Below are 20,558 nucleotides of genomic sequence, written 5' to 3'. Positions count from 1 at the left end.
TATCTGTAAGAGCAAACTGCACAGAGGCATTGAGATTCCCTGTCACTGTGGGAGGTTCTGCGCCTTACTCTGTGTACAACCCCAGCGTGTTTGTCCACTGGTAATCCGTTTCCTGTTTGTTCACACAAGGGTTGCTCTGCTTTTAATTTCCTGTTTCCTGTGCCTATCCATAGCTGTCCTTTCCGTGTATGCCTTTAGCTGCTCCTCTGCCCCAGTGTACTACCTCTTTAGGATATTCGGTGACCTCAAGGGGTGTCCCAGCCAGAGTCCTGATCAGACCCGCCCGAAACCGTGACAGAATGCACGAACCAAATATGTCAAGCTCCCCAGGCAGTAAAGGCACACACAAACCTAAAGGGCTTTCCTATCATGTTAAGACACCCCTTTCTAAGCCTATACATTCTCTGAAATCCTCTAAAAAAGACCTTAGTTTAAAGGATAGACTTGTTAAAGAAAACCATAACTTGCAAGTTCAGTACTATACTGAGTGGCTTGCTAATCTTTCAATGATAGACTATTATGTTATTGGTGGCTATGACCCCCAGTCCCTGTCTGTAGAAGAATTACAAGGACGTAATGAGTTTTTGCAGTATCAATTAGCTGAAGCCAGTAAGAATGTTCATAACCGTGGAAGTGCTTTTGCTACCTCTGCACAAGACATTTACTCTCAAGAAAAGATGGTTAATTCCTCGCCTCATGCTAGTGCATCCCAAATTCACTTCCAGGACTCCGTCAAAACAAAGAACCCTGACACTGTTCAAGAAGCCACACTAGGGATTCCCTTGTTTTCTGTTGAGTGCTTCAGCCCATCTAGGCCAGTTTCTCAGAATTCAAAGTGCAGTGCTGACTCTTATAAAGACCTATCAGTCCCTCAGAGCTTTCAAGTCAGCAGGCTAGACCCTGTATCTAAGGGATCAGTAAAGACTGTGGGATTCCTTAGTTCAACTCAAATGGCTTGTGCTCCTCCCAAATTGGATGACAGTACATCAGTCTCAATTCCTAAGTGTTGTGCTGACTCGTGCAAAGATCTACCAGTCCCTCAGTGCTTTCAAGTCAGCAGGATAGAACCTGTATCAAATGGATCAGTAAAGACTGTGGGATTCCTTAGTTCCACTCATAAGGCTTGTGCTCTTCCCAAACTAGATGATAATACACCAGTCTCAATCCCTAAAAACTCTGCTAAACCCTTTTCTATTCTGAGTGGGTTTGAAAACAATATGGACATACACACACTAAAAGAGCAGTTTTGGCAGATTAAAAGGCAGATATTGGACTTCTATGATGAATATGTTATAACATACACTAGAAATCTTGCCCGTGGGCTCTTTTCATCAATGCATATTTCACTGTTGGCAGAACCAGACATTCTGTTTATCTGTAAGGTAGAAGAAGTAACAGAGCAGCTGATGGAAACTACTGCAAGGCAATTTGAAAACCTGAAAAAAGAAAATGATCACCAGCTTTGGCTTAAAGAACAGTATGCTACATCATGTGCCTCTCCAAAGACTGCTATAAAGCAGATTTTCCCTGCTATGAATGAATGTCAAAAGACTGCTCCAGTTATAAATATATCAGCCTCTTCTTCAGACTCTCTCTCAGCTTGTAGTTTTCCAGAGAATATCCCTGTGCAGTTGACTGAATCACTGACATCTGTGAGAGATTTGACACCTCTTGATTCAAAGGATGGATCAGAGTCTTCAGAAGGAAGTGTCTCAGCCCCTCTATCAGAACAAATAAAGCCAAAGGAAGAAGAGAGTTCTGATGCAGACTCCAATAGCTGCATCTTAAGAAACCAAGATATGACTTTACTGGAGGTTAATGGCAAGTTGTGCAATAGTGTTGAAGAGTCTGAATCTAGTGGTGACCGTGGTTCCTGCCTTGCCGTGAACAAACCTGCAGATAGTGCTGTTCAAATGGCGCGCACACCAGAATTTTCAGATTGTGGGGATACTCCTGCCCTTTCAAACAATATCATAGAATTTTCAGAAAATCAAGAGACAGTTCCTGTTTCAAGTGAACTAATGGATTTTTCTGACCGTGAAGAAATACCCGCAATTACTAAGAATGTAATGGACTTCTCAGAAAGTTTAAAAATCTCTTCTGTGTCAAAGCAAACCGTGGAGATTTCAGACAAGGAAGAAAGCCAGCAATCTGAAACTAAACAGCCTGTCATAAGAAATGAGACCCTAGAACAGGACACAGTTGCAGCCTCAACCCCTGATTCTGACTTGCTGTTCCCTGCCACTGCGTTGCCTGTTTCCAACTCAATGGTTAGTGAAGAACAGATCTCTGATCTACCGGTATCTGATTTTGATGTAAAATCAGCCACACCAATGCCACCTGCTGTGTCTCTGAAATTAATGACTCCTGAAAACCAGCAATCTGAAACCGAAGCTCAAGTACTTAAAGATATAATATGTCCCACTAAAACTAAAGACTTGAATTTGAATCTTGTATTCGAAGATCTGATGATAAGTACTGTTCTTAGTGTTTTATTGCAAGAAATCATCATCAATTCAAAGGCTAGAGCTGAAAATGTAGGTAACAGTGTAAAGGTGATTTCTGAAGAGACTCCAGTTCTATTTCTTTCCAAAGAACAACCTTTCGATGTTAACAGAGTTGAAGATCAACTACCTGTAGTACAAACACCTTGCAAAGAAACCATTTCTGATACCACAAACACACCACAGAGCACTTGCAATGAAGAAATCCCAGTCTTGTCTGAAGATCACCCTAAAGAATTAGCTTGTGGAACTTCTACATTTTCAGATGTTAATCCAGTTTCTAAAGACCTGAAAACTCCTGTTGCTACTGAATTTGATACTTCGAAGTCATCCAAGACGAAAGAAAATTCTGACTTTTTCATGTTTACTTTGAGAACACCAGTTACCCATGTTTCCCAAGTCTCTATGCTTTGCAAGCCTCAGACCACAATCAATGTAAATACTGCTGCAGAAACAGACAAATCCTGCTTGTCAGAAGATGTTACAGACCTTACAGTTACTAATACACCAATCAGCTCCTCCAAAGAGGAAAGTATTGAACAGGAAACTAATGTCATAAAGAATACCGCCCGTAATGCCATTCCAGATCTCCTTGCTCCTGAATATACTTCACCAGAAACCAACTCCATGCACTCCTCCCATATCAATCGAACAATAGAGAGGAAAGACATCGGAGCCCATATGGGTATTAATACATGCTTTGCTCATTGGAAGTTTCACCTATGGCAGGACTGTAAACTTATCAACCAAGTTTGGTGTTGGATTTTCTTACTGTGGCTTTTCCTCTTCAACATTTTTCAGCCAAAGGATCGCCTTCTCTTCTTGAGCAGACTGGTGGGAGGGGGTATACTTTTACGACTCAGTCGTCCCATTTCCAGGGGGCGCTGTAAGGGGGCTGTCAGAAGCCTGGCAATCACCTTGAACACCTATCTAGAGTCCCTTGCTAACTCCTGTTTGTTTCACTTTTCACCATGGTACACTTGTATAGTACTACATTTGCTTCTTGGGACTGCAAATCCCATAATGCACAGCTTGGTAGTCAGGAAAACCCGGATTCTGTTTCCCATTGTTTTCTATGGGAGAAGTCCAGTTGCTCCTTTTCACTGGATCCTCTCCTCCAGGACTTGCAAGTATCTGAAACCACACACACCTGAAACCTCTCCTGTGCAGCCCAGCTTGGAACTGCTTATAAGCAGCCATTTCCTCAAGCTCCCCGTCGTCCATCGGACTTCAATTCCTTTGTGTTACAGACCCCTTGTCGGATGGTGTTCCAGTTTTGTTCCTGTTCTGTTCCAGCCTGATCCTGTTTCCTGTTTCTCTGCCCTGCTCCTGATTGTTCCAGCCAGAGTCTGCTCCCTATCTCTTAGCCTTGTATCTGTTTGTTTCTTCCAAAGCCTGCTCCCTGTTTCTCTGCCCTGCTCCTGCCTTGTTTCAGCCTGAACCTTCTCTCTGTTTCCCAGTCCTGTTTACTGCCCATTTCCTACTCCCTGTATTCCAGTCCTGTCCTTGCCTGTTCCAGCCAGAGCCTGTTCTCAGTTTCCCAGTCCTGTCTCTGTTTGTCCCAGCCAGAAGTTTGCGCCCTGTTTTCAAGTCCTAGTCCCGCCTTTGCTTCAGCCTGAGCCTGTTCCTAGTTCTTGCCTCTGCCTCTTTGTTTGTTCCCTTCTGTTTCTGTTTCTTCTTGGTTCTTTGTGTCTGGTAAGTGTTCTATCAGTCTTCACCAGTGTATACGTGTCCTCCTGTGTACTGGGGTTGGCTCCTGGTTTCCAGGAGGCAATTCCAGCCCCCATCCTTGTCCAGTGTTATACGTTGTATTTCGTGCCTAACAGTGACAGTGTGCTATTGCTGTTTTCTCAGGAATCGCCACTGTGTTTCCAGCTGGACCCACAAGAGCGTGTCCTGTGTATGTAAGTACTATCCTTGTTTGTGCTCTAGGGTCCAGAGACAGAATCACTTCTGCTGCCTCCTTTCTATGGGGCTGGCAGGGTGACTATCTGTAAGAGCAAACTGCACAGAGGCATTGAGATTCCCTGTCACTGTGGGAGGTTCTGCGCCTTACTCTGTGTACAACCCCAGCGTGTTTGTCCACTGGTAATCCGTTTCCTGTTTGTTCACACAAGGGTTGCTCTGCTTTTAATTTCCTGTTTCCTGTGCCTATCCATAGCTGTCCTTTCCGTGTATGCCTTTAGCTGCTCCTCTGCCCCAGTGTACTACCTCTTTAGGATATTCGGTGACCTCAAGGGGTGTCCCAGCCAGAGTCCTGATCAGACCCGCCCGAAACCGTGACATAAAGACCCCTTTTTGCATTTTTATTGATAATTTGACTTGTGTATTGTAGATTTTTGTCATTTTGGTCTTGTTTTGCTTAGATAAATATTTCCTATTTTTCTAAACTGGTATGTCATTTTGTAGTGTTTTCATTAACCCCTTCGCTGCCAGGCCTTTTCCCCCTCCTGTGCCAGGCCTTTGTTTGCCTATTTGGAATAGTTCTCGCTTAGGCCCTCATAACTTTTTGTCCACATAAGCTACCCATGCCAAATTTGCGTCCTTATTTTCCAACATCCTAGGGATTCTAAAGGTACCCAGACTTTGTGGGTTCCGCTGAAGGAGGCCAAGAAATTAGCCAAAATACAGTGATTTTTATTTTTATTTTTTAATGGGAAAAAAGGGCTGCAGAAAAAGGCTTGTGGTTTTTTCCCTGAAAACGGCATCAACAAAGGGTTTGTGGTGCTAAAATCACCAGCTTCCCAGCTTTCAGGAACAGGCAGACTTGAATCAGAAAACCCAATTTTTCAACACAATTTTGGCATTTTACTGGGACATACCCCATTTTTACAATTTTTTGTGCTTTCAGCCTCCTTCCAGTCAGTGACAGAAATGGGTGTGAAACCAATGCTGGATCCCAGAAACCTAAACATGTCTGAAAAGTAGACAACATTATGAATTCAGCAATGGGTAATTTGTGTAGATCCTACAAGGATTTCCTGCAGAAAATAACAACTGAAATAAAAAAATATTGAAATTGAGGTTTAAAAAAACAGCCATTTTTCTCTACGTTTTACTCTGTAACTTTTCCCTGCAAAGTCAGATTTTTGAAAGCAATATACTGTTACGCCCGCTGGACTCTTCTGGTTGCGGGGATATATAGGGCTTGTAGGTTCATCAAGAACCCTAGGCACCCAAAGCCAATAAATGAGCTGCACCTTGCAGTGGGTTTTCATTCTATATCGGGTATACAGCAATTCATTTGCTGAAATATAAAGAGTCAAAAATAGGTATCAAGAAAACTTTGTATTTCCAAAATGGGCACAAGATAAGGTGTTGAGGATCAGTGGTTATTTGCACATCTCTGAATTCTGGCGTGCCATACTAGCATGTGAATTACAGGGCATTTCTCAAATAGAAGTCTTTTTTACACACGGTCTTATATTTGGAAGGAAAAAATGTAGAGAAAGACAAGGGGCAATAACACTTGTTTTTCTATTCTATGTTCCCCCAAGTCTCCCGATAAAAATGGTACCTCACTTGGGTGGGTAGGCCTAGTGCCTGCGACAGAAAATGCCCCAAAACACAACGTGGACACATCACATTTTTCCACAGAAAACAGAGGTGTTTTTTGCAAAGTGCCTACCTGTGGATTTTGGCCTCTAGCTCAGCCGGCACCTAGGGAAACCTACCAAACCTGTGCATTTTTTAAAACTAGAGACCTAGGGGAATCCAGGATGGGTTGACTTGTGGGACTCTCACCAGGTTCTGTTACCCAGAATCCTTTGCAAACCTCAAAATTTGGCTAAAAAAACACTTTTTCCTCACATTTCGGTGACAGAGAGTTCTGGAATCTGAGAGAAGCCACAAATGTCCTTCTACCCAGCATTCCCCCAAGTCTCCCAATAAAAATGGTACCTCACTTGTGTGGGTAGGCCTAGTACCCGCGACAGAAAATGCCCCTAAACACAAAGTGGAGACATCACATTTTCTCTAAGAAAACAGAGGTGTTTTTTGCAAAGTGCCTACCTGTGGAATTTGGCCTCTAGCTCAGCCGCCATCTAGGGAAACCTACAAAACCTGTGCATTTTTGAAAACTAGAGACCTAGGGGAATCCAGGATGGGGTGACTGGTTGAGCTCTCACCAGGTTCTGTTACCCAGAATCCTTTGCAAAATGTGGCTAAAAAAACACTTTTTCCTCACATTTCGGTGACAGAAAGTTCTGGAATCTGAGAGTAGCCACAAATTTCCTTCCGCCCAGCGCTCCCCCCAGTCTCCCGATAAAAATGGTACCTCACTTGTGTGGGTAGGCCTAGTGCCCGCGACAGGAAATGCCCCAAAACACAAAGTGGACACATCACATTTTCTCAAAGAAAACAGAGGTGTTTTTTGCAAAGTGCCTACCTGTGGATTTTGGCCTCTAGCTCAGCCGCCACCTAGGGAAACCTACCAAACCTGTGCCTTTTTGAAAACTAGAGACCTAGGGGAATCCAAGTTGGGGTGACTTGTCGATCTCTCACCAGGTTCTGTTACCCAGAATCCTTTGCAAACCTCAAAATGTGGCTAAAAGAAAACTTTTTCCTCACATTTCGGTGACAGAAAGTTCTGGAATCTGAGAGGAGCCACAAATTTCTTTCCACCCAGCGTTCCCCCAAGTCTCCCGATAAAAATGGTACCTCACTTGTGTAGGTGGGCCAAGTGTTTGTGACAGGGAAGAGCCAAAAACACGTCGAAATTGAGGGGGAACCAAAGTGGGTCCAAAAGGGCAGTTTGAAAAAAAAAAATTTTAGGCTGACAAGTGCAGCAGAAATTTTATCAGTATAGATGAAACAATGCTGGGTGGTAGGAATTTTGTGGATTACTGCAGATTCCCGAAGGTTCCATCACGAAAATGTGGGAAAAATGTGCGCTTTCCAGCAAAGTTGCAGGTTTGCAGGGCATTGTGGGTAAGGAAATGGTGCTGGTGCATGTGAAGCACACCACCCTGGAATCAACTAGATGTTTAGTTTTCAGATGTGTCTAGGTCTTGTGGATTTTTCTACATGGCAGCGTCCCAAAGTAAAAAAAAAAGTGCAGCCCTCACCATTACAACTGGGACGATTCTGAGAGTTACCAAGCTCTCATGACCCAAATGTAAAACAAAAACCAAAAATAATCAAAGTCCTCTTGCTTGCCATGGGACAAGATGTTTTATTGTGCGGGGGAGAGCTGATAGACTGTTAGCCCCTTCAGTTCGCGTGGGGGCATAACCAGGCCCATACTGGTTGGTAGCCACCACCCCACTATTTTCTTTTATTTTTTTTATTCCCTGGCATCTAGTGGACTTTCTGTCCCCCGGGGGGTGGATCGGGGGTAATTGCCCAATCTGCCCACTGGTGGGCAGAATAACTTTGGCCCCATTTATTTGGGGCCATACCCCCAACCTCTTATTTTGAAAAAAAAATCTTCCCTGGTCTCTGGTGGGTATCTGCCCCTCTTGGGGGCAGATTGGCCTTCTAAAATAGGCCAGTCTGCCCCCAAGGGGGGCAGTTATGGCCAACAGTAATGTGCCCCCATGGGGAGAGACCCTTGTCCAAGGGGCTGCCCCCTCCAAACAAAACACACACATACCAATCCATGGTGTCTAGAGGTTTCTGCCCCAAAGAGGGCAGATTGGACTTACAAAAATTGGCTGATCTGCCCCCAAGGGGGGCAGAAATGGCCTATATACAATTTGCCCCCCAGGGGAGCGACCCTTGTCTAAGGGGTCGCTCCCCATACATAAAAACATAAAGTAAATAAAAAAATATATATATATCCCTGGTGTCTAGAGGTTTCTGCCCCCCCGGGCAATTATATTAGGACGATCTGCCTCCAGGGGGGGCAGAAAAGGCCTACAAATATTTTGCCTCCCCCCCCCATGGGGAGTGGCACTTGCCAAAGGGGCCGCTCCCCTTATGCGTTAGTATAAAAAATAAAAAAATCCCTGGTGTCTTATGGTTTCTGTTTTCTATAATTATATTAGGCTGATCTACCCCCGGGGGGGCAGAAACGGCCTAATAATAATTTGCCCCCCGAGATCGACCCTTGGCTAAGGGGTCGCTCCCCAAACATTAAAAAATAAAAGTAAACAAAAGAAAAATGATCCCTGGTGTCTAGTGGTGTTCTGCCCCCCGGGGGCAGACCGGCCTAATAATAATAGGCCAATCTGCCCCTGGGGGGGCAGAAATGGCCTAGAAATAATTTGCCCCCCAAGGAGCACTCCCCTTACTTGAAATAGCCCACACAAAAAAATATTCCCTGGTGTCTAGTGGTTTATCCCTGGTGTCTAGTCGATTTCTGCCCCCCCCCCCCCCAGGGGGCGGATCGGCCAAATAATATTAGGCCGATCACCCCCCAGGGGGGGCAGAAATGGCCTAGAAGTAAGTTGCCCCCCCCGAGGAGCAGCCCTTGCCCAAGCGGCTGGTCCCCTTACTTAAAATAGCCCACAAAAATATATATTCCCTGGTGTCTAGTGGTTTCTGCCCCCCCAGGGGAGGCAAAAATGGCCTAATAATAATTCTCCCCCCCCCCCCAGAGCGACCCTTGCCCAAGGGGTCGCTCCTAAAACATACAAAAAACAAAACAAAAAAAAGAACATTTTCCCTGGTGTCTAGTGGATTTCTGCTCCTCCGGGGGCAGATAAAGCCCAAAAAAAAGTTGCCCCCCCTGGAGAGCGGCCCTTGCCCAAGGGGCTGCTATCATTATTTATTAAATAAAGAAATAAAGAAATCCCTGGTGTCTAGTGGTTTCTGCCCCCCTTGGGGGCAGATTGGCTAATAAAAATAGGCCGATCTGCCCCCAAGGGGGGAAGAAATGGCCTAGAAAACATTTTGCCCACAGGGGAGTGACCCTTGCCTAAGGGGTCGCTCACCCCAAATAAAAAAATAAAATAAAAATAACAATCCCTGGTGTCTAGGGGGGTTTCTGCCCCCAGGGGGGGACAGAAACAGTCAAAAAATCAATCGCCCCCCTGGAGAGTGGCCCTTGCCCAAGAGGTCGCTCTCCTTATTGAAATAGACAAAAAAAAATCCATGGTATCTAGTGGCATTTCTGCTACCCGAAATGCTCAGGGAAGCCTGAAAGGAGAGGAAAGGCCTTTCCTCTCCTTCCACGCTTCTCTGATCCCCTCCACATGAGCATTTCTCCTCTGATCCGGCGTGTGTTTCCCAAACAGTGAGTTGCCCGATTTTGTTGAAGTCACAAAAGTCCAAGCAACACGTAAAATGCCATTACATTATGAATTTCACATTTGCTGCTTCAAAGACCGAGGTCAAATGTCAGGCTATGTTTTCTGACAAATTGCTGATTATTTCTTTAACATGAGGATTGATGTTTACAAACTCCTCTCAGTCAGAGAAAGAAAAGTATGGTGAATTATGTGACAATCTTGCTTGGGTAAATAGAAAATTAGAGGAAAGGCTGTAGGTTGTAATTACCTTGAAATGAACTGTACACATTCATCAGTAAGGAAAGTAAAAACAAAGCAATTTTTTGTAATACTGAAGACTGTTAGAATCAATGATTTTAATAGGATCAAAAAAAGAAAGACATTTTGCTTGGTGATGCACAAATAAGACACCTTCACTGAAACCCAATTTCCACACATCATCTGTGTGCATATATAGTGTTATCAGTAAAACAGAATGTCTGTGCAAATTTAGTGGCCATTTCAGTGGAAAATTGCACTACTACATGATGCTATAGTTCCATCACAAAATTGCCCAGCTCATGTCTATTAAAGGAGGTTTGTCGTGAAACTTGGGTCGTGGTGCTAAAAAGGTTGTGAAACACTACTCCGGAGATTTTATATCAGTGCTTAAGTTCATTGATGGTAGTCGTTTTATAGGAAAAATATGATTTTGTTGAATGGGAGTTTTGCAGATGAAGGCTCCTCTGTAAGACATTCAATTCACTGGACAAGCAATGATATTTATATGCCCCATTAAGAGGCTCCTGAACCTTGCCGGACTTTGTCGTGCTTTCTGCCCCGGTGGGACTCGGGGTCCCAAGGCTCCTCTCTTCTTGGCAACAGCCCACAGCTGGTGACGGGGAGGCACTTCTCATCACGCTAGAAAGTGTTGCCTCACCCCCTGCAGCACGGGACTCCTGAACTTTGCTGGACTTTGCCCTCCCTTCTGCCCCGGTGGGACTCAGTGTACCGGGGCTCTTCTCTTCTTGGCAACAGCCCATAGCTGCTGACGGTGAGAGGCGCTTCATATTGGGCTAGAAAGCGCTGCCTCGCCTCCTGCAGTGTGGAACTCCTGGACCTTGCCGGACTTTGTCCTGCTTTCTGCCCTTGTGAGAATTGGTGTCCCAGGGCTCCTCTCTACTTGGCAACAGCTGCTGACGGGGGAAGATGCTTCACATCACACTATAAAGCGCTGCCTCGCCCCCGTAGCCCAGTAACTTCTGAGTTTGTACATTTAAGGACTCGCTTGGACAAAATAGAGCATGTACGTAACATTATTGCTGAGCCACAATCACGATCTACCCGAAGGGTGGGGGCGGTGGGCAAAATTTCCCGAAGAGGTGACTTAGGCCCTATACCTGGCCATGTGATTCTGTGTTCTGAGCAGTGTATAACGAGCCGGTGTTAGTACATATGCTCGCCCAAAGCTTCACTAGTGCATAGAGTTAATCCACCAAAAGCAATAACAGGGGGGGCATGGGAGAGCAGATTAACAGGGAGGAAGATGGAGGGCAGGCTGAAGGAGAGATGACAGTGCACAAACTACTATCAACCCTGTTATTAATTTGCCCCTTGCATCAGGTCCGTACATGGTTATCTTGACTGGGGTACCAAAGTTGAGGGCAGGACCGAGTGAAACACAAGAGGAACTAACAAACACCTGTATGTGCTTGGAGGGAACAGAAATGTTCCTACTAGTTTGGCACATAAGATCCTATTAACGCACAGGATAGGGTGGATTGGTTGAGGCCGAGTGAATTGCCTGGGGGTCTGCATGATTGTGAACTTTAGGGATCCCAGTATTAAGCAGAGGCTACTGTACGAGGAATAACAGGGCAGGGAGGGGGCACGGGAATAACCGTTTTGCCACTGGGCTATTTTTATAGATCCATAACGCAGCTCAGTAACAGTTTGTATTCTCCAAGGGATAATCACAGCTCAAGGGCACCTGGTCAATACAAAGGCGCAGATGGGCAGTATGGGAATTTTACAGCACCCGTCAGCAACCGCTTCAGTGTCTCAAAGGAAGTTGCTTGACTGCCACAGACAGGAGAGACAGGTATCAGAGCGTGGCAATGGGGTCAAAGGTAGTATTTCCCTTAGTCTCGCATTGGTAAATGCTAAAGAGAGCATAGAAAAACAACCATCGCACTTAACTAACTGTGGAGTGAAGAGAAAGGAAGATAGGGATCCTACCCAAAGCTCTCTTTGTCTGCATACTGCCTCTTTATTGCATGATCAGAAACAATTTGATGCCCGCATCATGACACGGCCAGGCAGGCTTTCATTTGTTTCCTGGAACGTGGCTTGGTTAAGTTCAAAGATGCACCTCCCAGAGTGGAATGCCTTTATTAATAATTTTGATATTTGTCTGCTGCAGGAAACTTGGTGCATAGAACCTAAGTATCGGCATGGCTACCTAACTATTTTTAGCCATGCCACTCGTGGTGCTAAGGGCAGGCCCTCAGGTGGGTTATTGATCTGGGCAAAAATGTATTTGAATTGCACTGTTAAGCTGCTCCAGGCAGCCCACTTAGATATCCTGGCTATTCAGGCAAAAAATAGATCTAATTTAGGGATACATATCTATAATCTTAATAATGTGAGGGGGTAAGAGGAGGCTCCTATTTGCAGACACTGCATCGTTTAGATGCCAGTCTAGACAAAACACCATCTAGGTACCTTTTAATTATTGGAGGCGATTTTAACACCACATTTGAGCCCCTGGATAGTGATGACATTTACCTTACGACTGAGGAAGATGAACGGTGGTCAATACTAGAGCTCAGTTTAGCACCTGTTAAAAAATGGACAAAGGTGGCATTACAAGTAAAGGCTATAACACTTGAATATGGGCTCCGAGCACCGAATGGTAGAACAAGGAGCAATCAGGCTGGCCTGTCCACCTTTCATGGTCAGAAAGGCTCTAGTAGAATAGATTATGAGCTAATGGATCTCAGACCGTGGGCTTTTGTAGAAGATAGGCAGTAAGGGAAACTGTTGGGGGTGGCCATAATTCCTTGTGCCTTATGATGAAGCCACTTTTGTGGTTAAATGAATGTGATGCGCGCCCTCTTAGCCGCACTCAGGAGCTCTGCCCTACAAATGACAGATGATGTCGTATGTGGCAGAGAGTAGCCTTAAAAATGGAGGTGCTCAGGGAAATTTCAATGCTAGTAAACTCCATGCTATGTGCGATGGATGTGGGGGCATCTGAGGATGGGAGCAGGGATGATCAGGTTGATACCCATGCAGCCCTCTTTGATGGAATTTCTTTGTTCTTTATAGTTCCTGAGGCAAATAAGAAAAGGAAACCTCAGTTGTTCAAGCAGGCAAGGTGGTATTATAAGGGTTGTAGATTGGCTAGGGCGGACTTAGTTAAACATCAAATTAAAGGATGGAAATAGCATTTTGAGGCTTAGGACATCTTATAATATGGCTAAGGTGCCAAAAATGTCTGGGAGTAAAATAGATGGCAGGACATCAAAATAGCGTGTGAATAATGTGACAGCACTAAATGTTGGAATTTAGTGAGAGTAAAAGGGGAAGATGATATAAGACAACATCTTGTACAGATCCCAATAATATTATTGCCCCAGAGGTGTGGGTGGACCATTTTAGATCCCTCTATTCAGCTGGTCATTGGGATGCCACATCTAATTGCAATTGTATAGCACCTGCAATTAGTCATAGCGATATGTTTAGTTCAAAGGAGATTGCTATGTCTATTGACTCCATTATGGTTGGTAAAGCTCCAGGGCCAGATGACAGCCCTGGTGATCTGTTTAAACATGATAAGGGAAACTGGGCGAAATATATGCTGGCTCTTGCCAACCAAATAGCAAAAGGTGTGCCTATCCCTCCCTCGTGGAAGTTAGAAGAGGTGGTACTAATTTATAAGAAGGAAGCAAGGGATTCCCCCATAAATTACAGGTTTATGGCCCTCATTAAAACCCTGGCGGTCGGTGATATAGTGGCGGTAATACCGCCAACAGGCCGGCGTAAAATAAATATGAAATTATGACCACGGCGGAAACCGCTCAGACTGCCACTTTAGCATACTGACCACCAGGGCGAAATCAACAGGCACCACAGTGGTAACCGCCTACAGCCAGGTGGAAGACAATGCTCCGCCCACTGTATAATGACACACCAATCTGCCACCTTTTCTGGGGCGGTACCAATGACATCAGAATCATGGTGGAAACACTGCGCAGAAGGGAAACGACTCAACTCTGGGGACTCAAGGAAGAACCAAAGCCGCCATGGAGCACAAGTTGCCTATGTTCTCATGCTCTTCTACGTTCTGCTCCACTACGAACACCAACGCCGGCAAAGACGACCACAGTGAGTACAGCCGCCTAGCACACAGGGGAGGGGAGGGGGGAAGAGAGTGACACACACAAGCAACACGCAACGCCCCCCCCCCCAACACCATACAAACAACCAGATGCAGTAACATTACATATTCACCCCATATGCCTCAGGAATAATTCAAGGACAAAATGAATTGATTAAAGTGAGTGTAATAAGATAAAATAGTATAAATATGTGCATACAAATCAACAAGTATATACATGTTTACAAACGTAGGGACACTGCCCAGTCCTCACTGTCCGTGGGCCACAGGGCCACATCACACAGTCAAAGGCCCCACCTCACTCCTGCAACAACACGAAGAGAACACTGCAGGGGCATCAGGTCGAAAATAGCCAGGCACCTCAGGGGGATGGGGAACAGGGGGCACCTCAGCCAGAAGATAGCACAACGCCACTAGTCCTGGAGGGGGCAACATGCCCATCACTCTGTCCTGGGGAGTGCAAGGCCACAGTCCCTCAAGTGGGTAACTTGACAACTGCCTTTGGAGGGGGCAACATGCCCTGTGTGCTGTCCTGGGGAGTGCAAGGACACAGACACTCAAGTCGGTGACTTGCCCACTGGCTCTGGAGGGGGCAACATGCCCTGTGCTTGGTCCTGGGGAGTGCAAGGCCACAATCTCTCAAGAGGGTGATTTGCCCACTGACTTGTCCTGTGGAGTGCAAGGCCAAAGTCTCTCAAGTGGATGGCTTCTCCACTGGTTCTGGAGGGGGCATTGTGCCCAGTGATCTTCATCATGTGGAGGATGGGGTGAGTGGATGGCTTCTCCACTGGTTCTGGAGGGAGCATTGTGCCCAGTGATCTTCATCCTGTGGAGGATGGGATGAGTGGATGGCTTCTTCCACCGGTTCTGGAGGGGGCATAGTGCCAAGTGATCTTCATCCTGTGTAGAATGGGGTGAGCGGATGGCTTCTCCAGTGGTTCTGGAGGGGGCACTGTGCCTAGTGATCTTCATCCTGTGGATGATGTGGTGAGTGGATGGCTTCTTCCACTGGTTCTGGAGGGGGCATTGTGCCCAGTGATCTTTATCCTATGGAGGATGGGGTGAGTGGATGGCTTATTCCACTGGTTCTGGAGGGCCATTGTGCCCAGTGATGCAGATCTTGGGGGGGTCACAATCTCTCACCTGGGAGTCAGACCAACAGGATTTGCAGGGGCCAGGACGCACAACAGCCCATGGACACAGGACTATACACTTTCCACCGGCGGTGACGGCTGCTCAGTGGTGGCAGTGGTGATGCTAATGGTGGATTTGGCAGTGGTGGGAGAGGCTCCAGCCCTTCCCCTGCAGCCTCAGATGGCTGCCCACTGGGGCTGTTGCTGCTGCTGGCGGTGCTGGCAGTGGTGGGGGGAGGCTCCAGCCCTTCCCCTGCAGCCTCGGATGGCTGCACCACCATGGTTGGTAGTGGAGACTCTGACTGAGTCCCTGCACCAGGCCCCATGTCTATACTGCCTGCTATTCCAGGTCCCTTGTCCCTCCTTCCTGCAGCTGGGGCTGCCTCCTTGCCCTTCCTTCCTGCAGCTGGGGCTGCGTCCTTGCCCTTCCTTGACGCACTTGGGGCTGCCTCCTTGCTCTTCTTTGATGCACTTAGGGCTGCCTCCTTGCCCTTTCTTGGCGCACTTGGGGCTGACTCCTTGCCCTTCCTTGACACACTTGGGGCTGCCACCCTGTCCGTCTGGCTGGCTGGTGGCCGGGATCCTTTCCCACCTGGAGTAGTTGGGGACTCTACTGTGCCCGTGGACTGGGTGGGTGAGGTGCTTGCCTGGGTTTTGACCGCCCTGACCTGACATGAGGGACGGGGGAGGGGTAGGGAAGAGGCCAATGTTGGCAAGGAAAATCTTCTTAGGGACATTGAGGCGGGAAGAGGGAGATGGTTTGGGAGTGGAGGAAGAGGGAGTGGTGATAGGAGGTGTCTGCCTGCTGTGTTTGGGTGCAGGTGCATAGGCTGGATGCTGTTGTGAGGTGGATGGCTGTTGGGTGTCTGAGTGCTTGCGTTTGTGTACTTTGGGGGGAAAGGGCACAGACACAGTGGGAGAGGACACAGGCAGTGTGTGCATGGATGTGGGTGTGGTGACTGCCAGTGAGGGGTGTGTACTGATAGGTGTGCTGTTGATGGAGGTAGTGGATGAGGATGTAGTGCATGCAGGTGTGAGGGTAGACGCAACTCCAAGGGAGGTGGACGACGAGGAAGAGGCAGTGGATGTTGACATGTATGCATCTAAATGGTGTTTGTGTGAGTGCCTGTGGGATGAAGTGTGGTGCTTGTGTTTGCCATGTCCACTCTTGTGTGTTGTCCTGGGTGCATGCTCGTCTGACTTTGTGCTTGGGATAGGTTGGGGTTGAGTGGAATGGCATTGGGAGAGGAGGTTAGAGGGGGGGGGGGGAACAGGGACAATGGCTGCCATCAGAGAGGAAGCCAGAGCCTGGATTGATCTCTGTTGGACTGCCAAGCCAGTGTGCATGCCCTCCAGGAATGCATTTGTCTGCTGCATTTGGGCTGCCAGCACCTGGATGGCATTCACATTGGTTGACTGCCCAACAGAGATGGATCGCAGGAGGTCAATAGCCTCCTCAGTCAAGGCAGCAGGGCTAACTGGGGCAGGGCCTGAGTTGCCTGGAGAGAAGGAGATGCCCACCCTCCTGGGTGAGCGGGTACGGGAAACTCACTGAGGGGCTGCTGGGAGGGTGGTGCTGGTACGGGGAGACGCCTGTACCTGTAGCTGAGGTGGTCACAGAGGTGTCCGCTACCACCAGGGAGCTCCTATCGGAGGAGGTACCTGTGTCCGAACTGTCCCCTCCCGTCTCTGCCGTGGTCCTCCCCTCGCCCTCCGTCCCATAGGTGCCTCACCATCGGTGTATTTGGCCTCCTGGTTCCTGTGGGATGCAGCTCCCTCCGTCGACCGTGCCTCTGCTCCTCCGCCAGAGGATGCTAATGCACATAAGTACATTGTAACAAAACAAAAATGGTGGGGGGAAGAGACGAAGAATACACTTGGTCAGTGGTGCCAACAACACCACAGTTGGGGTACACAACACACTCACACACAGGGAACAGCCCTACGTGCTAGGCAATGCACTACCAGTCACAATGATAGTCCCCAGTCCATGGATAGGGACACTTAATGCCAATTGCAACATACCTGAGACCCAGAGACCCCTGCCCAGTAGTGGATGCCTACTAGTTTGGATGGAGTACTTTCACATCAGAACCTTGCCCAACATGGGACCTACCCTGCAATGCCAGGCCTGGGCTGGGGGCACCCACAGGCTCCCCCCCGGATACCCAACCCACCAGGCGCAAGGTTTATATTAGGGCACCATACTCACCCCCTTGTGGCTGCTGTGATGCCCCAAGTGCCCATCTAGCTCTGCATAGGCCACTGCCAGTAGGTGGGCCATCAAGGGGGGTCAGGGTTCGACAGGTACCCCTTCCTCCTTGGGAGGTCATCCCCAGCTGGGCCTCCACCGTCTTCCGTGCCCAGCGTCCCAGGTCCTCCCACCATTTCCGACAGTGGGTGCTCCACCTGGCGTTGACCCCCAGAGTCCGCATGTCCTTGGCGATGGCACGCCATGTACCCTTCTTTTGATGAGCGCTGATCTGCAGGGAAATAGACAAAGGGAAAGGTATTAATCTGACCGTCCTGCCTGTTACACTCATGGCCCACCATGCCCCTTCCCATCCCCATTAGCACAGACATGGCCCACCATACATGCTGCACGCTGCCCGGGGCCCACTCACCACCCCCTACATGAAGCCTTCACACACAGCACTCCATGCATTCATGCCCCATGCATCGTACTTACGGTGTACTCACCTGTTGGTCTGCAGGCACATACAGCAGTCAGCACTGGGGTAGGACCCCATCCACCAGTCACTCCAACTCTGCCTAGCTGAAGACAGGGGCCCTTTCCCCAGTCACACGAGCCATGGTTGGTTCCAGACACAGGTCACAGCAGCACATGCAGTGTAGGTCCCCTCCTGTTGAAGGTCAGGTAGCAAGTGAGTGCACAGATAGAAAATGGCGGTCAGGTCAGCCGCAGTGCGTACCGTCACTGCCGGCATACATCACATTGGCCACTGTACCCCATAGGGCCCAATGTTAACCAATGAGGAGTTGCACGGTGGTTCTCGAGCACCTCTAGCACACAATTGAACCATTTGGACATCTCCAACAAAATACTGTTACAATCACAACATGCATTGAACTGTCATGGTTGAAATGCAGAGATAATGACCAGCTGCTCACTATTTTACCCCATAGATTGCAGCCGCTGCGGATGAATAGGAGATGTAACATCCCCCCATGTACAGACCCCTGGTGGACTTGGCTACAATGGAGGACAGGCACATTATCCTTACCTATAGACTTGACAGAGCCACAATCACTGAGCTGTGTGCCCAATTGGAGCCTGACCTAATCTCTGCTATCCCTCACCCCACCGGGATCTCCCCTCTTGTGCAAGTGCTATCAGTGTTCCATTTCCTGGCAACTGGCTCCTTCCAAGTGACAGTGGGCTTGGCAGCAGGAATGTCACAGCCTATGTTCTCAATAGTGCTGATCAGAGTGTTGTCTGCCCTGATTAAACACGTGCAGCTACATCGTTTTCCCCCAGGTGGATGATTTGGCCACAGTGAAAGCTGATTTCTATGCAATGGGACATATCCCCAACATTATTGGGGTTATTGATGGTACACATATTACATTTGTCCCCCTCCCCCAGCAAAATGAACAGGTGTTCAGAAATCGAAAGAGCTTTCACTCCATGAATGTGCAGATGGTGTGCCTGGCGGACCAGTACATCTCCCATGTCAATGCAATTTATCCTGGGTCTGTGCATGATGCCTTTATCCTGAGGAATAGCAGCATCCCAAATGTGATGGCTCAACTCCAGAGGCACAGGGTGTGGCTAATAGGTGAGCCATGGTTCCCACCCAGTATGTGTTGGTGTATGGGTATGGTGTGGGCCCTAAGGGTTAGCGTGTGGCTCTACCAGGAGCACCAATGATGGCGGCGACTACGACGGTGAGTACTGCACCTACAACACAGGGGAGGGGGTGAGGGAAAAGAGAGTGACACACACACGCAACATGAAAAACCCCCACCCTCACCCACAACAACATACACACTAATAAATGCTGCAACATTTCATTTACAACCCCCAAACCCAGAAGAACGCAATGACAAAAGGAAATGAGTTGAACGATTGTAATATAAAAAAAATCCATTAGTCAAAACTTTAAATACAGTATAAACAATTATGTACACCAACTATACAAGTCTGGATAGTGCACCATTCATAGTCCGTGGACTACTGGCCCCAAAATGCATGGGCGAGGCCCACACTCGATACCAGACTCCAAACGGAGAGAACACTGCTGGGGCATCAGATCAAAATTAAACAGGCACCACAGGGGGAAGGGAAGGAGGGGCACCTCAGCCGGATGAGTGCACAACGCCAGCTCCACGAGGGGGCTCCATGCCCATTGATGTATCCTGGGGAGTGCAAAGCCACAGTCTCTCAAGTCTCTCCAGTGGGTGGTTCGCCCACTGCTTTATTCTGGGGAGTGCAAAGCCACAGTCTCTCAAGTCTCTCCAGTGGGTGCTTTGCCCACTGCTTTATCCTGGGGAGTGTAAAGCCACAGTCTCTCAAGTATCTCCAGTGGGTGCTTTGCCCACTGCTTTATCCTGGGTAGTGCAAAGCCACAGTCTCTCAAGTCTCTCCAGTGGGTGCTTTGCCCACTGCTTTATCCTGGGGAGTGCAAAGCCAGTCTCTCAAATCTCTCCAGTGGGTGCTTTGCCCACTTCTTTATCCTGGGGAGTGCAAAGCCACAGTCTCTCAAGTCTCTCCACTGGGTGCTTTGCCCACTGCTTTATCCTGGGGAGTGTAAAGCCACAGTCTCTCAAGTGGATGCCTTTCTCCACTGGTTCTGGAGGGGGCTTTGTGCCCGGAGTGCTTCATCCTGCCAAGGACTGAGGTAGTGGATGCCTTTCTCCACTGGTTCTGGAGGGGTCTTTGTGCCCAGAATGCTTCATCATGCCAAGGACTGAGGTAGTGGATGAGATACTCCACTGATTCTGGAGGGGGCTTTGTGCCCAGAGTGCTTCATCCTGCCAAGGATTGAGGTAGTGGATGCCTTTCTCCACTGGTTCTGGAGGGGGCTTTGTGCCCAGAGTGCTTCATCCTGCCAAGGACTGAGGTAGTGGATGTGACACTCCACTGACGGTGGTGCAACATGCAAGCTGCCCATGCTCCTGGAACTGACAACCAGCCTCGACGACTGACCACTGGGAATGGCAGCCATGTCTGCAGTGGTGCCACTGTCTCAGGATGTCGCAGGGCCGCTGGCGGTGCTGGCGGCGGTGTCAGTCGTGGCGGTGCTTGCGGCTGCCTCAGTGGCATTTGTGCTGGCAGTGGTGTCAGTAGCGGCAGTGCTTGCGGCGGACTCTGTGGCATCGGTGCTGACAGAGGTGTCAGTAGCGG

Source organism: Pleurodeles waltl, chromosome 1_1 (genome assembly GCF_031143425.1).
Source record: "Pleurodeles waltl isolate 20211129_DDA chromosome 1_1, aPleWal1.hap1.20221129, whole genome shotgun sequence".
Classification (NCBI taxonomy): domain Eukaryota; kingdom Metazoa; phylum Chordata; class Amphibia; order Caudata; family Salamandridae; genus Pleurodeles; species Pleurodeles waltl.
Note: the sequence above shows the minus strand (reverse complement) of the source record.